The sequence below is a fragment of the Petaurus breviceps genome, unplaced genomic scaffold (assembly GCF_028583685.1).
Source record: "Petaurus breviceps papuanus isolate PSGF00001 unplaced genomic scaffold, PetGlider_PUasm1.0 90602, whole genome shotgun sequence".
Taxonomy (NCBI): Eukaryota; Metazoa; Chordata; class Mammalia; order Diprotodontia; family Petauridae; genus Petaurus; species Petaurus breviceps.
Window position 1 is genome coordinate 1,588,911 of NW_027187283.1, and position 9,479 is coordinate 1,598,389.

The following is a 9,479-nucleotide window of genomic DNA, read 5'->3' on the forward strand; positions in this document are numbered from 1 at the left end:
CATTGCACATGAATGGGAGTATGACAGGGTTGATAGAGAACTAACCTCAGAGTCAAGGAGAACTGGGTTCAATTTCTGATTTTGGATAAAAGACTTAATTTATTAGGACACCTATGCAATTCTAAGTTTATAAATTGCTAAAATAAATTACAGATTTGTATTGGTAGAAGGGTTTTCCTCACTAGGAATACTCTATAGTTATGAAATTACAAATCTTAGACAATGAAAATAATAATAATGATAGGAAGGAAATGTCATATTAATACCTGCATTATCTATTTGTATTAATGATAGCTACTAACAAAAAATGCATGGATATCATATATAAAAGGCTATCATTTTCAAGACAGCCAGAAAATACTTTATTTTTGCTTTCAGAAAATCAATCAATAAGAATTGGATTCTCTATCACAACCCAAAGATCTGGGCATTTCCCAAAATAAAATCATCTAAAAATTTAAGTAAAAAATAATAGATAATTTTAAATTGTCAATAATAATCATGTCTATGTGGAAATACAATTGTTTTAGAACTTGAATCCAATTCTCTAAGTTTATTCCGGTCAAATTTAATTTTATTAATTATAACATGTCCAAGATTTTTTAATCTTGATTCCATCATCTAGTATATCTATATTTTCACCTAGGTGTATGCCATTTGCAATCTAATAATCATACTTCCTTTGTGTTATTTTTACTTAGAAACATGTCACAACCATGACAAAGTTAGAGGGAGAAGCTGTCAGAATGTCACTAGAGGAATATCCCTATTTCTGATACTGATACATTCAAAAGTTAATTAATATGATTATTTAGATAGCTACACAGTTGGTGTTAATTAAAAAAAATTTAAAAGGAGAAAACCCGAGTTTGAAATTTGATCTGTTTGTTGGCCTTCGCATCTTGTGAGGGAAGCCTAGGCTCAACTATGTCCATGATCCCTTTTCACTATAAATTCTATGAACTATGAATCCTGTAATTTGGCCTGTCTTTTCTTCTGACCCACTTCTCTCCAGATCCATATAAGGATCTTATTAGAGGTTTTTCAAATACACTGATATAACAGGCTCAGCATGAAACTAAAGGGATCATTCACAGTATATTCATTGTATAAGAACCACAAGATACACGCAGATACATATTTTGAAGAGTAAAATCTATAGTCAGACAAGGTGGTACACTCCTATAATCCATTCAACAAGGTGGCAGAGGCTGGTGGATCTTTTGAGATCTGGAATTCTTAACTTCAGGAGGCTAAGCCCACCTGGTGACTGCATTGTGTTGGGCACCAATATAGTGAGAGCTCGTAGTAGGGGCACCATGCTGCATAAGGAGTGGTGTATCCACTCAGAGTGGTGTATCCACACAGATCCAAAACGGAGAAGATCAAACTCCTATGCTTATCATAAAAAGATAAGGACTTGTTAGGGACTTCACATTCTAGCTTTGGTAAGAGAGGAAGACCCAGTCAAAAAATGAAAGAAAAATGTTTTAGAAAGAAATCAAGAAATAAATTAGAGAAAGAAAAGAAGGAAAAAAAGAAACACAGAGAAGTGATTTGCAAAGGTCAGCTTTTTAATTTATTTTTGTTTGTTGCTTTGTTTTGTTTTGTTTTTACCTATTGTGGGTCTATGAAGCATTTCTCTCAGATTGAGAATGGTTAATGGTGAATATTTATAGTAATAGTAGGAGTACTCATAGCAGTAGTTACAATAGTAGTTGTAGCAGCAGCAGCAGCAGTAGTAGTTATTGTTGTTGTAGTAATTTACAGAGAACGCTAAAAAGTTAAGTGATTTATCCAGACTCAAATAGGTACCAAAGGCAAGAACTGAATCCAGGTGTTCCTGAATTTGAGAACAACTTTTTATTTACTATTTCATATTTCATTTAATAACAGTAATTATGACAGTAATATCAGAACAGATAATCTGTGACAGCTGATATGACTTAATATGCCTTGCCCTCTTAATATTACTATGACCTAAAACAACACTTAAGCTGAGTTAAGAGGAAGTTATCTATTTTAAACCTAATCATTTACATGGATACTAACAGCAGCTATTTTTCAAAGATGCCTAGAATAATATTTGTAGTTCAACATTAGCAATTAAACTACTTTAGTACAAGCATTTTAGCACTATTATTCAAATAAATATTATGCCAAAATATAAATCTACATTGAGTATGAATATATATGAATATTAATATGTATACATATAGATATACACATATGTGTATGCATATACATACACATATCTAATTTGAATTCCTGGGTTACACAGTATAGAAAATTTACATTGTTTTATTTAATTTTGGATTTGGAAAAATAAAATGTCATAAAATATTTTATTAAATGATGCAAATTATTTCTTAGGTGCCTTTTACTCATGAGACACTGTCAGATTGTCAGATCACAGGGCTTAACTCTATGTGAAACTGATGGATGCTTTCTTCAGGAGAACTCAGCTGTATCACTGAATATTCCTGCAATACATCAAGATCATTTGAGAACAGTAGTAAAGTCAGAGGCCATCTGCTTTAAAATTTTAAGGAGTAAAAATTTAAAAAAGCAAACATAAGATGTCTTTAAGTGCCACCTAACTGCTAACCTGAATGTTAATCATTTTAGATATATTTTTTCAAATTTCAATGAAATTTTATAAAAAGGTGAGCAATGATTGAATATAAGTAGTATTTGTCATTGTCAGAGTGGATATAGTAATGTGATTTGGTATCTATAAATGCAAGGATTTTCATAATATGTTATGTTCCAGGAAATGTTGTTCATTGGAAATAAATATAAATAGGAAAAAGTGCATGGATAGAACATAAATTTATAGATAGATAGATAGATAGATAGATAGATAGATAGATAGATAGATAGATAGATAGATAGATGGAAATGACCTCTGGAAGACATATTTAAAAACAAAACGAAACAACAACTAAGAGCCAGAGAGGTTAAATGATTAGTTTACACGTTTTTTCCATAAGCATATATTAAGCAAGTACTGCTGCAGATACAAAATACATAGCAAATAGCAGAAATGAGATCTGCAGCCAGGTGTTTCATATTCAATCTATAGGCCTTGAATTTTTCTACTATATTATAAAGAAAACAAAGTATTTTCTTCTTGTGCAATCACTTGTTTCCTCTCACCCGCAACAAAAACTATCAAAAACAGCTATTGTAGGAGTTGCAGCAAAGTCATGATCTAGATGAACCTTGCTTTTCACCCCTCCAATCAAATGTATTTCTCTGTTACGTTCAGGTTGAGTATAACTACACTCAAATTAAATGATGATGCAACTGTATTACTTCACTAGGCTTGAAGCTATTTTCCATGAGGTGATTAATGGGAGAATTCCTTGGCTCCTAGTTTCCCCTATGTAGAGGAGTGGCTTTATGGGTCAGAGGGTAAAATTTAGTTCATTACCACAATCATCTTTGCCCTAACATTTTTTTCAGAAGGGGTAAGCTAGGGCAATTGATGTTAAGTGACTTGCCCAAGGTCATATGGATAGTTTTGTGTTAAGTATCTGAGGCCAGATTTGAATTCAGGTCCTCCTGACTCCAAGGGCTGGTGCCACCTAGCCACCCCTGCCCTAATATTTTTATCATAATAAGGGTCAATTTTATTAATAAAAATGTTTGTTCCCATTGCATGCTCTCATGTTGCACATAAAAATACATACATATATATTTACAAATGTTACATATGTATATATGTATGTATACACATAGGGTGCTCACACACACACACACACATATATATATATATATATATACACACATACATTTATTTTCTTTATTTCAGGCAAACAAAAATTACGAGGTCTCTAAATAATATGGGAAAATATGGTGTTTTAGGATAGATACTGACTACAGAGAAAAGGCAGGGAAAATTTGATAAAATTTGAGTAGTAGCAAAGTGGCCATGAAATAAAAGGATTATTGGGGTGGCTAGGTGGAACAGTGAGTAGAGCACCGGCCCTGGAGTCAGGAGGACCTGAGTTCAAATCTGGCCTCAGACACTTAACACACACACACACACACACACACACACACACAAACTAGCCTTATGACCTTGGGCAAGTCACTTAACCCCAATTGCCCTCCAAAAAAAATAGCAAAAATAAGGAAAAGAAATTAAAGGGTTATTACTAGAAGCTGAATTTAAGTGAAAAAGGAAGAGAAGTAGTAAAATGAAATAGAATAATGTGGTGGACAAAGAAACAGAAGAATATTACAAAGGAATGCAAAGTCAATGATCAAAGAAGGGTTACTGAGCACAATGACTCCCAATATGTATATTTGAGGTTGAGGTATTTAAGCTACACTTTGCTATGGACTTTGCTTTTCTTGGACTTCTATAAGGGAGATAAATTCCTTACCTTCTGGATCAGCCAATGGAATCTTTAATCTTTCCATCTTCAATAAAATTTGTAGCATCATGCATTGTTGAATATGAAGAGATACAATTATTCTTTTTTTTTTAAGTTTCTAACAGTTTATTCTTCAGGGACATGAGTACAGAGATTTGGCTCTATACATTTCCATACTACCCTTTCACTTCAACACCATGATGTTTGCTCTGACCTAAAAGGCTTAGCCTATTTTCATTTGTTGCTTCAGCTCTCCTATACTTCAAGGACTGGATAATCTACCCAGAGTAGGGGTTGATTTCAGAAGAGGCACTTGAACACCTCAATAGGCTGAATCTTGGGTGTCTCAAAAGATCTTCCCTTTCCTGCGGTCAAAGTGTGTGGGCTCAGAGAAATTAGTGTCCTTCTCTGAGGGATTTCACCATATCCTTAAACTGAGCCTGATTTCAGGCTCCTCTAGTTTCAGCCAGGCATAAGCCTGATGCTCAGACAAATTTCCATGTTGTAGTCCTTAACCTCAGTCAGCCAGTAGATACATGTTTTGAGCTTGCTGTCGACTACATAATTCAGCTCACTCTTGAATCCTCCAACAATGTTTAGCTGACTAGCATCCAGACCAGCTTCCTCATGGGTCTCCCTGAAAGCTTTCTCTAAGACATTTTTTCCTGACTGCAGATGACCTTTAGATGGAGCCCAGTGATTTGTTCCACATGACGTCTTGTAGCAGGGGAAACTCAATAGCTTTGTTGTCAACCTTGGGAATGCAAGCCCTTCAGAAAATGATAAAGCCATATCCTCTTATAGACATGGTCCACTTTCTGGACTGTGGGTATGGGGAGGAACTTAATGGGAACTGGAACTTCCCCTATCAAACAATAAACTCCTCTGAGAGAGAGAGAAGACCCAATAGACTTAACTTACTGTCCCATATCATCACTGGCACATAACAATTATTCATTTTTGTTGCCTAGCATTCTTCACACACATTAGATTTTATTTTCTTTCTTTTTAGAAAAAGAAAGGAGGAAGAAAGACAGAGATGCAATATGAATATTTAATATAGTATTTCCTTTCTGACTCCTGATTATTTATTTTATTTTATTTTTTCATTTTTCAAATGCTTTATTAAGTTCTGGTTTACATCATTAATTTACACCATATTTTGAGGTACAGATTTTCTCCCTGTTTTTCCCCTACCCACCACCCCAAAATAGCAATCCCACAGGATATCCCCTCCTCCAATATGCTCTCTCCCATATTTTCTCCCATACTGCCCTTTTGACTTTCCCAGTAGGGCATGGTTAATATCTATGCCCCAGTTTCTGTATATCTTATTTCCCAATTACATGTAGAATAGTATTAATAATAGAATATATATATGTATATATATATATATATATATGATTTTAAACATTTGATTTTAAAACTTTGAATTCCAGATTCATTCCCTTCCTCCCTTGTCACCCACCCTTACTGGGAATATAAGCAATTCAGTATAGGTTGTACATGTGTCGCTAATGGCAAACATTTACATAAGTAAGTAGCTATGTTGTAAAAGATTGACTATATTTCCCTCCCTCCTATCCCACCTCCCACTTGTTCTACTCTCTATGTTGATCCTGTCCCTTTTCAAAACTGAGTGCTATCAACTTCTCCCCTGTGATCCCCTTAAACCCTACTCTCCTATAGGTTGAAATATCATATATACTATATATTTCATTCATTCCCCAAGCCAAATTCAATGAGAATAAGGTTGACCTATTCCCTTTTGCTTTCCTATTCTTTCCCTCCATTGTAACCATTTTCCCTTGCCTCTTCTTTATGAGATAGATTACCTCATTCTGTCTCTCTCCATCTCTCCTTATTATATTCCTCTCTCACCTCTTAATTTCACCTTTGAAGTATCATTCCTTCCTGTTAAATTGGTCCTGTGCCCTCTATCTATGTATACCTGTTAACATATATACACACATTCACATATGTATTAATACTCCCATATTCCCTCTGTTATAGACATATATATATATATATACTTCTTCAACTATTTTCATACTGAGAAAAGTTTCATCAGTTACAATTATCATTTTTCCATGTAGGAATGTTAATAGTTCAACTTTGATAAGTGACTTATGATTTCTTTACCCTGTTTACCTTCTCAAGCTTCTCTTGCTTCTTGTATCTCAATGTCAAATTTTCTGTTCAACTCGGATTTTTTTCATCAAGAATGCTTGAAAGTCCTCTATTCCACTGAATGACCATATTTTTCCCTGAAACATGATATTCAGTTTTGCTGGGTAGGTAATTCGTGTTTTAATCCCACCTCCTTTGCCCTCCAGAATATCATATTCCAGGCCCTTTGATCCCTCAGTGTAGAAGCTGCCAGATTCTGTGTCATCCTGATTTTGTTTCCACAATATTCAAATTGTTTCTTCCTGGATGCTTGTAATATTCTCTCCTTGATCTGGGAATTCCAGAACCTGGCTATAATATTCCTAGGAGTTTTCTTTTTGGGATCTTTTTCAGGAGGTGATTGGTGGATTCTTTCAACATCTATTTTGCCTTCTGCTTCTAAAACATCACAGCAATTGTACTTGAGAAGTTCTTGGAGGATGATTTCTATGTTATTTCTTTGGTCATGGCTTTCAGGTAGTTCAATAATTTTTAAATTATCTCTCCTGGATCTATTTTCCATGTCAGTGGTTTTTCCAATGAGATATTTTACATTGCCTTATATTCTTTCATTTGTTTGGATCTGTCTAAAATCATCTTGATTTCTCATAAAGTCACTCGCTTCCTTTTGCTATATTCTGAATTTGAGGGAATGATTCTCCTCATTGAGCTATTGAGATTCTTTTTCCATCTGGGAAATTAAGTTTTTTAAGTCATTCTTCTCCTCATTGCCTTTTTGGCCTCTTTTGCCATTTGAGTTACTCTGTTTTTTGAAGTGTGATTTTCCTCTATTGACTCTCATTTTGTAATTGCCTTGTATCGTTCTCATTTCTCTTACCAATTTTTCCTCCACTTCTCTTATCTGCTTTTTAAGGGCTTCTATGGCCTGTAACCAGCTCGTATTTTCCTTTGAAGCTTTTGGTGCAGGAGTTCTGACTTCAATGTCTTCCTCCTGTTCCATGCTTTGTTCCTTTTTTGTGCCTAAACTAGGAGTCTAATGATGTATTCTTCTGTTTGTTTTGTTTTCTTTGCCTGGTCATGTTGCTCCTCAGTCATTTGACCCTGTAGCAGCAAGCACCCCAAGCGTCCTCAGGGTGGCTGCCCATACAGGTTCTTGGATCTTCTTTGTTATAGGAAAGCAACTCAAAATGGGTTCAAAAGTCTACTTTAATCAGTCAAATATATATCGTTCATCTCATTCAGGGGAAAAAGGTCAGCACCCTGAACTTCAAAGTATACAGGCAGAATTATCAAGACAGAAACAGATCAAGTAGACAGTTTTCCAAACTGTCCAACCGTTACATCCATACCACATCAACATCTTGGTTTTTCAAAGCTGGGGGGCTCTGGACAACGGCTTCCCAGAATCCATATCAAATCACAGAGCACTTCTCAAAGTGAGCCCCCAAAACAAAACTACACATCAGGGCTTATATAGCCTTCTCCTGTCTCAGAGAATGTAACAACCTTATTGACCCACTGGCCAATCAAGAAGTATTTACAGAAAAACAAGCCTCCCACCCCAGGCTCCAGGCACACTTTAGCCTAGAGGCAGGGAAGATCTTTAAAATTTACATACCCATTACAGACCCCTGGGCTTTTTGCCACAGTAGCCCTCTTACACCAGAAAGGGGAGCTTCGCACCAAAATCTGGGGTTTTCTCAGCTGCTGGAGGTATTATTTGGATGCCCTCTTTGAAGCCTCCACATGCTCTGTCAAGCTGGTCACACACCCCAGTACCTCCACCCTAGTCTGCAATCCAGATCCAAGCAGGTTAAAGCAAGAGCAATTACCTGTCAGACTGGTCACTCACCCCCTCTACATTCTCCAGGCCAAGAGCTGAAGCTTCAATGTGTTGCCAGCTGCACAGCTGTGGCTCCTCAGTGGCTTCTTGCCCCGGGGGCAATAGCCGACACACTGCCAATCAGTAGTCCCAAAGTCCACACTGCACTGACCTCTAACTTTGTCCTTCGCATCTATGAGTTGAGAAATCTGCAAATGGCCACAGCTGCTGGTGATCTGGTATCCTTCCAGCTGGTGGGTGATCAGGCCCACCCTGGATCTAAAACCTTTGGCTCAAACTTGGTTGCCAGGGCGCTGAGCTGGCTGATTCCTCCTGGCCTTCTGGGTTGTTCTCAGTGGGAGGTTAGCTTCTCTGTGTCATTTGTTGAGATCTATGGCTTCAAAGTTTGTTCAGAGTCCCCTTTTACATGAATTGGGGAAGGTGGAACCTGGAGCCATACAGAAGTCCTTTTTCTACTCCCCCATCTTGACTCTGACCCTTATTTCTTGCATTTTAAGGGTGTTCTTCTTTTAAAATGTTTTTGGAGTTTTATAAAACATGAAATTCTTTAATAAGAAGAGCAAGGTATTCAGAGATAAAGAAATTTTGAGAGATTCCATACATTTTTAACTTCCACTCTTTAGACCTTGGATAAGTCACTTCTTAGGTCTCAGACTTAGTTTCCTTATTTGTGGAATAGGGAGTTGTTAATATCTATTGTCTCTTCTTATAATCAAATAGAAATTTCACCAAGATATTTAGATGACCTTGATACAGGGTGATTAGAAACGTTTCCTTAAAAAAAAAAAACAGGAGGGAATTAGGGATTACGCAATTGGTCTAAGTCCACAAATAATGAAAAGAGCTCACTGGAGAAGGATTTTCGAGTCTAAATCCCTCACTTGCTTAAGGAAAGCTATTTCATTTTAATCCATTTGATTTGCTGAATCAAAATATATAATTAAATGTTCCTAGTGAACCGGGTCATTGCTCTATACATCTTGAAAGTCACTTTACTGACATTGTAAAGGCGGATTTGTGCTGTTAAACTGTAAAGAATCAATTTGATAATATATCTGTGACATCTTAGCTTCAATTAATCATGGTGGGAGTATGCATTTGCCTGAATTTTTAAGACAAAC

At 36.1% G+C, this 9,479-nt stretch overlaps 1 pseudogene; it reads right to left on the reverse strand.

Moving 5' to 3' along the window:
* Positions 1 to 4,771: 4,771 nt before the first annotated feature.
* LOC138142711 (bis(5'-nucleosyl)-tetraphosphatase [asymmetrical] pseudogene) lies at positions 4,772 to 5,193 on the reverse strand (annotated as a pseudogene).
* Between the last annotated feature and the right edge of the window lie 4,286 nt (positions 5,194 to 9,479).